The following is an 11,505-nucleotide window of genomic DNA, read 5'->3' as shown; positions in this document are numbered from 1 at the left end:
CTATGGTCCTTGTTAGTTGAGAGGGTTCTCCTCTCACCCAGAGAAGTCCTGAAGACATCTGCCATGCTTCTGGGTTTCTTGCTGTAAATTTAGTGACCTGCTGATGTAACCTGTGTGTCCTGTGGTTTGGTCAGTTTTGTTAGGGATAACTGGTTGCCACTTGGAGCAGTATCTGGGGGTTTATTTGGAGGATTCTGGGCTTTTGTAGGTCTGAGGTTGGGGCTCTGTGCCCCAGTACCCAAGCGGTAATCTGTGGCGGGTTGATACTATTCTCCTGGTAACAGCAGGCTATCTGGTGCACAGCTGGTCCCTGGGTTGGGCCACTCTGGGGGGCCTTTTCCAGGGATATACTGGGTAGCCTAAGTCCATCCCCTTTGCTTCATTCCCTGCGAGGATTTCTCCTGCCAGTGACTTCCAGTCTCTGGTGCCCTGGGGCGTACAGCTCTGTCTGTGCTGGAGAGCTGGGCACACAGCAACTGTCTGTTTTTGTGGCTGGAAGCCAGTTCAGTGATGGCAGCTTGGACCCACTGGTCTGTGATACTTTTTACAGGGAAAGACTGGGTGACCCAAGTCGATACCGTTTCCTTCCTTCCCTGTGGCGTTTTCTTTCAACTGGGACTCTCAGTCTCTGGTGGGTTTTTTTTTTTGTGTGTGTGTCCACCGATCAGCCTGGGAAGGTGATCAGGACATGCAAGCATGTGGCTCTGGTCTGGCGACCTGGTGCGTGCACGACCCGGGTTTTCTTCCGGGTTCTGGCTGGGTGACGTGAGAGTGGACCCGATTGATTCCCACACCATTTCCTCTCACCTGGGAAACAGGATCGCTGTTGTTTTAGGGCCCAGAGTTCCGTCTCTTGGTCGCTGTATGGAGAATGTTGTTCTGCTCCTCAGATGCAGTGTTCTCTAGGTGCCGCCATCTTGTCCCCCCTCCAAACTGAAACTCTAAATGGCATTGCAAACACTTTTACTATCTTTAACTGAGCTAAAACTAACATTGGTTTCCATTCATGTAGTAGCCACAATGGTTTGAAGAAGAAAACAAATCAAGCAAACTATTTTTTATTGTTAGCATAAGACATTTACTGTACAACATGAGTTTGCTATATATCCATCCATGTGTAAAATGTATATAATACATATGTATACGTCAGGAAAGAGCACTTCAGGGCCTTCTGGTACTGCTTTTGTTCTCTTGTACTAGCTGTTCCACCTAATTCTAAACCTCTGCTTTTAATTAAATTTGTATCAGTAATTTGTAATATTTGATACAAAACATAGGCACGGTTCAATTATAAGGCACAGACTTGTGTAAGCAGCACTTGATTTAAACAACAGACATTTTGTAGCTTACAGACATTTCATGTGAACTTTCCCAAACACAGGACATGTCACAAATCCAAATCCTTTCCTGGTTTTTATAAAACTTTATACATAGGCAATCTTCTTTTTACCCCTCTATGCTACAGATTTGCTTCTTCTTAAATGTTGATATGTGAGACCATACTCTACTCTTTTTGACATACTTTTGCTCACTCTAGCGAGACTCATTTATCTTGATGCTAACAGCAGTAATTTTTTTCTTTTCTTTTTCTTTCTTTCTTTCTTTCTTTCTTTCTTTCTTTCTTTCTTTTTGCATAACTTCCATTTCATGAATGTTTCAGAATAATCACATTCTAACTGCAGGTATTGTAGTCCTTGTCACCTTGTCACAGTATGAGGAACACTGACACTATGAACATACTGAAGAAAACTTGGCATTTGAGAATGAATTTGCATTTTGAATTTTCTTATACACATATGGCTGTATAAATGTCGACAAAAATACTTGAGAGCCACAGAATGATTATGATTTCTTCTATTCATCATTCAGCTCATTTTTTCTACTTTGAGGTTGCACAGCAACTCCAGCACAGTGCTAAATAATGTGATGACTGGGATAACTACAGAGTGACCCAGTGCTCATTAGCATATACAATGTGAGTACACTGGACAAGGGGATGAGTCACATCCTGGGTATGATGAGCCATAGTGAAAACTTTCATCATGCTACCTAGACAGGCACCCAATTAAAACTTACGCATTGTATTTTTCTAGAACTTTCCATTTATTTTTTTTTTTTAGTTGGTTGCAGGTTACTGAAATCATTGAAAACAAAACTTTAGATAGAAAAACTACTGTATAATATTTAGAACCACTTTGTCAAATGCTACAATAGATGATTATTTTGATATCTATATTAAATCTTAAAATTAGTTCAGAGAAAACTGACATTTTATAGTATTGTTGCCTGGTCAATGAACAGATGATAGCTCTCTGTTATGGAAGTAAACATGGTGTCTAGGTTAGTTTGCCAGAGGCCAGATGGCTTAAATAGAAATTTATCATCTCATGGTTCTGGAAGCTACAGGTATAACAATAAAGTCAGCCTGGGGGTCAGTTTCTTCACAAGGCTGGGGGAGGAAATAATCTATGTCTCTAGCCTAAATTTAACTACTCCTTGTCTGTGTCCGAATTTTCCCAAACTAATTGGGGTCTTGCCATATGTCCAGCTTTACCTAATTTCAAAGCTACATCTTTATCATAAGTTGATTTTTTTTTTTTTTTTACATCAGCAACCCATGTTTCAGTACTAAACTTTGTTTTAGCTTGCTTGGTCTGCTGAGTAGCAAAAGACACTGATGGTATTGGAGTCCAGGAGGCTGGAAATCTGAGATGTTAACAGAGTTGGTTCCTTTTGGTTGTGGATGAGAATTGGTTTTGGTTTTTGCCTGTTTATTATGTACAGATAGCTATTTCTCCCTATGATATTTCTTTTAAGTGTGTCTTTCTCTGTGTCCAAATCATCTCAGTTTTTTAAAGACACTAGGGTCAATTCTAATTAGATCCTCAAGTAATTAGAGCTATCTTAGAAATTAGAGCTAATTACCCTATCTCCAAAAAGACCCACTCTGAGGAACTAAGACAGACACTTGCCACAAACAGAAGTACTATTCAACCTACAACAATAATATCTCTGAATAGTTTTACCACCTTTTTACATGTAAGTCTTTATTATAATTCTTTATTAGTTTTGCATCAATCGTCAGTTTACTGCCTTCCAACTCTGACTACATACTCTATGAAAACACTAACTTAAGCATTTCTCTTTTTTCATGGAAAATGTTAAACTGTCTCAGTAGAGGGCAGTAGAAGGATACAGAAAGAAGGAAAGACTTTTCCATTTCTAATAGTAGCAGGGTGGTAGCAGTGAGGAAGATTTGCAGCTATTTGATACCCCAAACAGTCTCTGCTACAGAACCCAGGATCCCCCATGGCAACCTTGTAATGTCTGTGTGAAAGTAATCAGCAGCCCACTCAACAGACAAACAAGAGTTGCCTAGCAGCTTCCTAGCTTGCGGCAACGCCGCCCATTTGCTGATCACCCTGCTTGCACAGCCTATCCTCCGAAGAGCTGCATTTTGACTATTCCCCACTGAGATCAGCTACGTCCTGGCTAATACAGCGTCTCTGCTAGACGCAGGGAGGAAGTATGCCTTGCACCATGAAGGAACTGAACATGCACAGTGCATTTCCTTCCTTCTATGCCCTAGCACTAAGTAATCATTTAGTACTTTCTTACATCTCATTATTACTCTTGATCACAGCTTAATTATTATATGAGTGAAAGGCACCCTATTGAATCTGCTATGTATGCCTGATTAGGCCCACCCCCATTTTTGAAACTACTGTTAGAATAATTTATTCATTGTTCATTACTTTTTAAAATATAGATAGGTTTGCAAATCACATATTATGTAAATATATGTATTCATATATCTTTATGTATTCATATATTTGTATATATACACATTCATTCATATATATTCAGTAGCCATGGCGGGTTTTTTTTCTGTTTTATTTTTTGAATGCTGGGATTTGAACCCAGAACCTTGTACATATTAGACACTCACTGTATCACTGCAGTAAATCCCCAATTGAGTAAGCATCCTTTAATAACTTCTATGTAGATTATTTTCAATATACTACACTCAAATCACTAATGAGAGTATGAGTAATGACGAATTTGTTTCTTCTTCTATGTGTCCTTCAATTATTCTTCTCACTCAGTGAATTAAGATGTATAAACAAATTGTCAAAAGGAGCTATTTCTCAGTTTCAAAAGGAACATTTTTACTACTTCAATATTTTGCCTGATATTGTAGTCTTCTGTTTGTCTGTTTATAGTGATTTTGGAGGTGGAAGCCAGTGCTTAGAGCATGCAGGCAAAGTTCTACTGAGCTGCATCTTAGCCCTATTATGGGTTTTAACAATTTATGGAGAAAAGAAATCCCCTTTCCCTTCTTAGACATATTAAAAACGTTATTATGAATGTAGCCAAAGATTTGTCACTTTCTATTACTTATTATTTACTGAGATGATTTCCATATTGTATTTTGTTAACACAGTGGGTTATGATATGTTTTTTTAATGTTAGGCCTTTGGTCATTTATGTACACATTAATGAGTCTTCCTAGCTAATATTTCTCTTCATCGGTTTTCATTTATTTCCATGAGTATGGTTGTCTTGGTTTTACTTTTTTGTTTTTGGGGGGATGGGTTTTGTGGGGTTTTGTTTTTGTTTGGTTTTGGCTTTTGGTTTTTTTTGAGACAGGGTTTTTCTATGTAGCCTTGCTATGCCCTTTTTGTGAGACCCCTAAAAGACCACCAGGAGTCAAGTCTGTTGCAAAACACATGAGGATCTTTATTCACATCCGAGCTGGGACTCTTACACACACCAAGGCATTGGTATCCAGCTGAGAGAGCCCTGAGCTCTGGATTGAGGGTGATTTATGGGTTCCAGCCCCTTCCAGTGCACCCAAAGCAGGGGATTCCAGCCTGGCAAGCTTCTAGTGGTTAAAAGAGAAAAGAGGAGGCTACATTTCAAAAACAATTTACTGTGGGAAGGTACCAAAACCATGAACGATTCTGGCTTTCTTTGTTCTCTCTGTTGTTGTGGGGAAATGGCCCGCCTTGGGCTAAGGGAGAGGGGTGATTAGTTCAGTCTGTGCTGTTTTCAGGAGCAAAGCTATAAGTTGCAATATGTTAGGGGCCATCCGGGCTGGTTTCCTGGCAACGGTATCTCTAATGAGCAGCAAGGTCAGCTCTTCCTTGCAGTTGGCTGGATCTGCCTAGAAGCAGCAAGGTCAGCTGGCCTGATATGTTTTAAACACTTTAGCTCAGTAACCCAAAAAAGAAAACAAACAAAAATTTAATTCTCTGATCTCTCACTTCCTCCTCTGACAGGTTCCTTGAAGGCCCAATCACAGGGCTTCCTGAAACATAGACTCTCTTACCTCAGTGATCTGATAGGGGGCCTAATATTGACTCCTCATGACCATTTGCTGGATCACTCCCAATCTTTGTCTACTAAAGGCAATCAAGTAAGCATAAGTAACAATATCAACAAGGGTCCTATTAATGCAGATAATAAGGGGAAACATTAAACCAAGATTCAAACCAGCTTTGCTCTGCTTTGTACTCTCTTTCACGTTTAGCCAGCTTTTCACTAACTTTTGCCAAGGACTCCTCGACTGTTCTGGAGTGGTCAGCGTAAAAACAACATTCTTCTTTGAGGGCTGCGCAGAGTCCTCCTTGCTGGAAGAATAGCAAGTCTAGGCCCCTCCTATTTTGTAGCTCAACTTCTGACAGTGAAGCCAATGACTCCTGCAAATGAGAGATGGATTTTTCCAAATTGTGAATATCTGCATCTATGACTATTCTAAGGGTGTTATAGCTATGGCTCTGAGTCACTAATGCAGAAATTTCAGTCCCTGCTAGTCCCAGCCCTGGTAATATTGTTAGGGTGATGACAGTGAATGGCTCTCTCTTCTGTTTCCTCATTCCCGTTGTTGCCATCCCAAGCAGAGCTTTATCCATTTCCTCATCCGTATGGTAAGTAATTTTAGAGATGAGTTGTACCAATATGCAATACCCTGTAATTTGATTTAACACTTTAGAATGAATGCAGGGTATCAGTCCTATAGAATATGTCCACCATCCTTGCTCAGGGGAGATCAGGTAAGAATCATTTGATGGAACTGGGATGGTCCTGTTACATAAGACTCCATTGGAGGCTGGTATTTTGCTTATGCAAGTACCAGTACCCAAGACATCCTGCAAAGTTAGACCTGCCTGGCCAGCTTGCACCCATCTACATTCTTGTGTGCTCCACAAATAAGAGATCTGCCCATTTTAAATGCAATGCCCTCATAGTATGGGGGCCTAGGGGAATAACAGAGCCAAAATGAATCTGTTAGATCTGGCCTGGAATCATTCATCATCTGATAGGTTTGCTGCTTAAGGGTCCAGATTGACTCATTGTCAAAATGAGGGCCTGGCAGCATTAGGGGTGCCGTTGTTTTATCCGTTATAGCCATGAAGTTGTCAGTCTTGGTTGTTGAGTGGGTAGAGACCCTGGGGCTTGAGGTGGGTGTATGAGGGCATTCGGGGTGTAGAGTTTTGGACTTCAAAACTGGATTGGGGCCCACTGTCCTTTTAATTTCTCCAGTTAGGATTTCTGTCTTAAGCTGAACAGTAAAGAGAAGCCCGTGGTCATAACCTGATTGATAAGAGTCTCAGTCCCCATATTTTCCCTGCCTCCCAGGAAGAAAAGGCTTTGCTCTTCTCCATGAAGGTCAATTGGATAAGATTATTTAGAAAACTGGAACATCTTTCATACAGAGAATTGCTGGATAAGCGAGGGAGATTGACTCTAGAGACTGAGTTCAAATCATCCTTAATGGGGGATGACCAGTATATGGTATCCGTTGATTCGCATCCCCAGCTGTAGCAAAAATATTGGTCCACCCCTCCACAAGTACATATTTGGTTGCAGGACCTGCCCCATCCTGAGCATACATAGAAAGGGATGTCCAATAGGGCTGCCCTCCTAGTCAGACGGCTGCATCTCGGTTCACATGGGTGTGAGGAAGGGGTAAGTGCACATCCCTTTCCAGTATCTCCACATTCTGGCCTTCCTTGTGAGCCCAGTATCCAATTTCCTATGTCCCAATTTCCCAAGGCTAATTGACAAAGGTCAAACTGAAGGACAGGCCACCATGTACCTTTGGGGGCTCCCATGGATGTGGCATTAACAATGTCTCTGGTAGCTGTGTTAATGACCATCCAGGTGAGGTTAAGCAGTTGATAAGGGCTTTGAGTAGCAGTACATATGGTCAAGCATTTCGTCATGGTCAGGAATGACAAAGTTTGAGCTTGAGTGGGTTTTCTGGGTTCTTTGATGCTTTCCATGTTGCCTGACGATTGGTGTAGTCCTCTTTGGTCTCAAAGGGGCCAGCTGGTCTGGTGTGGGTGTAGTGGTGACACCTTCAACCTTCAAGTCTGTCATTGTTGTCAGCAGCACCACATATGGTCCCTTCCAGTGTGGTTCCAGTGACCCCTAGTGGTGTCTCTTGATGTAGACCCAATCTCTTGGTCTATAGTGATGAGGCTTCAGGGGAGGACCTGATTCATAAAGAGCTCTTAATTTAGGCCAAACATATTTATGGGATCATTGTATTCCCTTGAGGTCATTCAAGAAGTCTTGATCTTCAAATTCAGGGATGACCTCAGCTTGTAGATTGGGGATAATGGGGGGAGAGACTCCAAACATAATCTCAAAAGGAGTGAGTCTCATCTGATAAGGAGAATTCCGCACCTGGAAGAGCCACTCAATCCACATAGGTCTCTAAGGTCAATTTAGTTAAGGTGCCTTTTAAAGTTCTATTCATCCTTTCTACCTGTCCTGAACTCTGGGATCTATAAACAAAATGTAATTTCTAATAAATACCCAGGACCATGGACAAAATCTGACTTACCTTGGACACAAAAGCCAGTCTATTATCTGACCCTATCATCCGAGAAAAACCATACCTTGGTAGGATGTCTTCTAGTAACTTCTTGGCTACAATTTGTGCTGTTTCATGCTTTGTCAGGAAAGCTTTAGTCCATCCTGAGATGGTGCCTACAAAAACTAGCAAATATTTGTAGCCATTTTTACCAGGCTTTACTTCTGTAAAATCTATTTCCCAGTAGGCTCCTGGTTTCTTACCTCTCAGCCAAGTACCTGCATTTCTACCATTAGACACAGCATTTGTCAATTTGCATGCCCTGCAATTGGAAACAATGTCTTCAGTATTGAAATTAGCATCTTTAATAGTCATTCCTGCTTGTTGAATTAAATCTTGCATCCTCTGGATACCCATATGGGAGGAGCAATAGAGTTTTCTTAACATTTTCTCTCCCAGCTTTTCAGGGAGTATCAGGTTTCCTTCAGTTGATCTCCAACATTTACCTAAGTATTGAGACATGTGCAATCCCCTGGCCCATTTATTATCTTCTGGGGAATAGTTTGTCTTCTTAGGGAAGACCAGATCCTCAGGATCAACCAAGGCAACAGTGGGCTCCGTCTCTAATGCAACTACCTTTTCCATTTGGTCGGCTCAGTTGTTACCTCTGGAGATTGGAGTGTCCCCTTCTGATGTCCTGGACAGTGTATGATAGCCAGTCTTTTGGGGAACCAGAGGGCCTGTATCTCTTCTTTGTTTTTAATAGTTTTTCCTCCTGCTGTTAATAGGCCTCACTCCCAGTAGATGGCACCATGCACATGTGCAGTAGAGAAAGCTTCCTAGCTGTCAGTGTACACATTAAGGTTTAAATCTTTTCCCAGAATTAATGCCTTAGTCAATGCTATCAGTTTGGTTCTCTGGGCAAAGTTCCAGGAGAAAAGAGCTCTACCCATATAGTCTCAATCAGTGACACCACCACTGCCCCCACATATATTTTTCCACCCCTGACAAAGCTGTTCCCATCCACGAACCAAGTCTTCTCTGCATTAGTTAGGGGAACATCCTGGAGATCTGTTAGGATTCCGTGCACATGGGCTAAGATCCCAGCGTAGTCAGGGGAACGTCCAGATCTGGGTCTGGCAGCAGAGTAGCGGGATTCAAGGAAGTTGGCACCTGAAAATTGACTCTGTGAGGATTCAGTAGCAGTGTTTGATAATGGGTCAGGCAAATGTTGCTTAGCCATTGTTCTGGGGGTTGTTTCAGCACTCCCTCAATAGTGTGAGGGGAAGTCACCTGACTGTTCTTTGGTGCCATCACAAAGTGGCTTAGCAAGCTCTGTAAAATTTAGTATCCAGAGACTACAGAATCCAGCCAACCCCAAGAATTCCCATACCTGCTTCCAACTTGTGGGGGTTTGGATCTTGGGGACTGTTTCCTTGTGGTCATCTGATAACCTTGTAGGCAAGTCTTCTCGTCAGCAGCTATCAGCAGATCATCCACATACTGCAAAAGAGTAACTTGGGGGACTCACTCAAATCCTCATCAAAGATTCTTGGAGAGTTAAGTTCTTGAATCCTTGTAGGAGTCTGGTCCACGTCCATTGTCCATTTATTCCAATGTCCAGGTCATGCCATTTGAATGCAAAATATTCCTGGCACTTTGGGGCTAGAGGCAGACTGCAAGAGGCATCCTTTAAATCTAGAACCATGTACCATTTGTGCTCTGGGGCAACACACATAGGAGGGTATATGGGTTAGGAACGGTAGGAAGAATGTCCATCACTTGTTTATTGACCTTTCTGAGGTCCTGAACTGATTGATAGTCATTGGAATGCTGCTTCTTAACCAGCAGCAAGGGTGTATCCGGGCTGATGGACATTGCCTGAGAACTCCCAGCTCTAGTAACTGACAGATGTGAGGGGTGATGCCCTTTTTAGCTTCTAGAGGCATTGGGTATTGTAGACTTTGGCTGGATCTGTACCAGGCTTCATCTCAATGAAAATGGGTGGTCTGTGCTTAGCCAATCCCATATCTCCTGTTTCTGCCCATGCCTGGGGGAAGTTTTCTAGCCAGACGTCTATGGTGGTGTCTGGCATTCTCATTGTATCAAAGAGCCTATATTAATTGGCCACTGTGGTAGCAAGGACAAGCACTGGGGCCTTTGGTGTTCAAGTATTTTGAGGCCATCTGGCAAAAAAATAGTATTTGAGCTCCCAGCTTCATCAGGAGATCTCTCCCCATAGGCGGTAGGGGGGCAATCTGGTACCACTATGAATGAATGGGTTACCTGGCCCGTTCTTAAGTCCACCATTCTTCAGGTAGTCCATGGATATTGCTTCATTCTGGTGGCCTCTTGTACCCAAGATTTTTTATTAGACAGAGGACCCTTTGGTTTCAACAAAACTGAATGTCGGGTTCTGGTATTGATCAGGAAATCCATTGGCTTCCCATCCAATTTTAGGGTTACTCTAAGCTCAGGGAGGGGGTCCAAACCCCATCCCCAACTATCATCTATCAAATCCCCTTAGAGGGCGTGTCTTTTTAGCTCCTCTTTTCTTGGGACATTCCTTTGCCCAATGCCCTTCTTCCTTATAGTAAGCACACTGGTTGCATCCCAAATTTGTCTTGCCTTTGTTCTGCCTCTTACCTTCAGTGCCTTGAGCCATTTCCTTCAGCATTTACCTGCCATTACCTGTAGACTAGGTGGCTGCTAGCAAAATCTTAGCCATTGAACTTATCATATCTTTGTTACTCTGTTGATTGATCCTGATTTTCTTGTCCTCTGGACTTTCCCTATTGTTATACACCTTAGCTGCCATGGTTACTAACTCTATGAGACTCTTTTCCTGCAAATTCTCTATGCCTTGGAGCTTTCTCCTAATATTTGGCACCACCTGGGCCACAAAGGGCATCACTACTGTGGCCTTATTTTCACCTGCCTCTGGATCGTATGGTGTGTACCTCCAGAAAGCTTCCATGATCCTTTCCAGGAAAGTCATGGGGCTTTTGTCTAGTCCCTGCTTGACATTATAAACCTTAGTCAAATGAGTGGACCTCTTGGCCACTGCTTTGAGACCTGCCAACAGAGCCCCTCAGTAGAACAGTATCAAGCAATTCTATGCGATCCTTTGGATCTTCTAAAATCTTAACATGCCTTTCCTTCCAGTTATAAAGATCACTAGCAGCGAAAGGCCAATAGCAATGAGGTTGATTGCCTTGGTCATCAGCTGGCCCTGCTGTTCAGAGAGGCAAGGCCCATTGTGGAATCTAGCTTGGGCATGGCCATCTGCCTGATTCCAGTTCCTTGAGCAGGTCCTTCCACCTGGGCCTGTGGCACAGGGGCTTTCCACCCCTTCGGATAATGTGGGAATGGCTTCTGCTGAGGCTGCAGCTTCAGCTCTCACCTTAGCCTCAATGTTTCCAGGCAGGGTAGACTGTAAGGGGCTCAGGTAAAGAAGAGGGGGAAAGATTAGGTCCTCCTCTCCTCCCCCCTGTAATACTGGATACAAGAAAGGTACAGTGACAGTTGGACATTGCAGTTGGCTCTTCCCGGCAAGTTTGTTCTTCTGAGTCGTTCCAGTTCCACTCTGGCTATGTCACTCTACCATAGTCAGCATTGTTTTGGCTTCCAGACCTAAATAAATTGGGTTATCATGGAGGAAAGGTTTGAAAGATTGGAGC

The 11,505-nt window shown here is 42.7% G+C and overlaps 1 pseudogene; it reads right to left on the bottom strand.

Moving 5' to 3' along the window:
* Positions 1 to 7,548: 7,548 nt before the first annotated feature.
* Positions 7,549 to 11,505, bottom strand: part of LOC129669349 (uncharacterized) — a 49,340-nt pseudogene continuing 45,383 nt past the window's right edge.

This window comes from Psammomys obesus, unplaced genomic scaffold (genome assembly GCF_907164565.1).
Source record: "Psammomys obesus unplaced genomic scaffold, mPsaObe1.curated_primary_1811, whole genome shotgun sequence".
Lineage (NCBI taxonomy): Eukaryota > Metazoa > Chordata > Mammalia > Rodentia > Muridae > Psammomys > Psammomys obesus.
The sequence above is the reverse complement of the archived record's forward strand: the minus strand, read 5'-3'. Positions and strand labels throughout refer to the sequence as shown.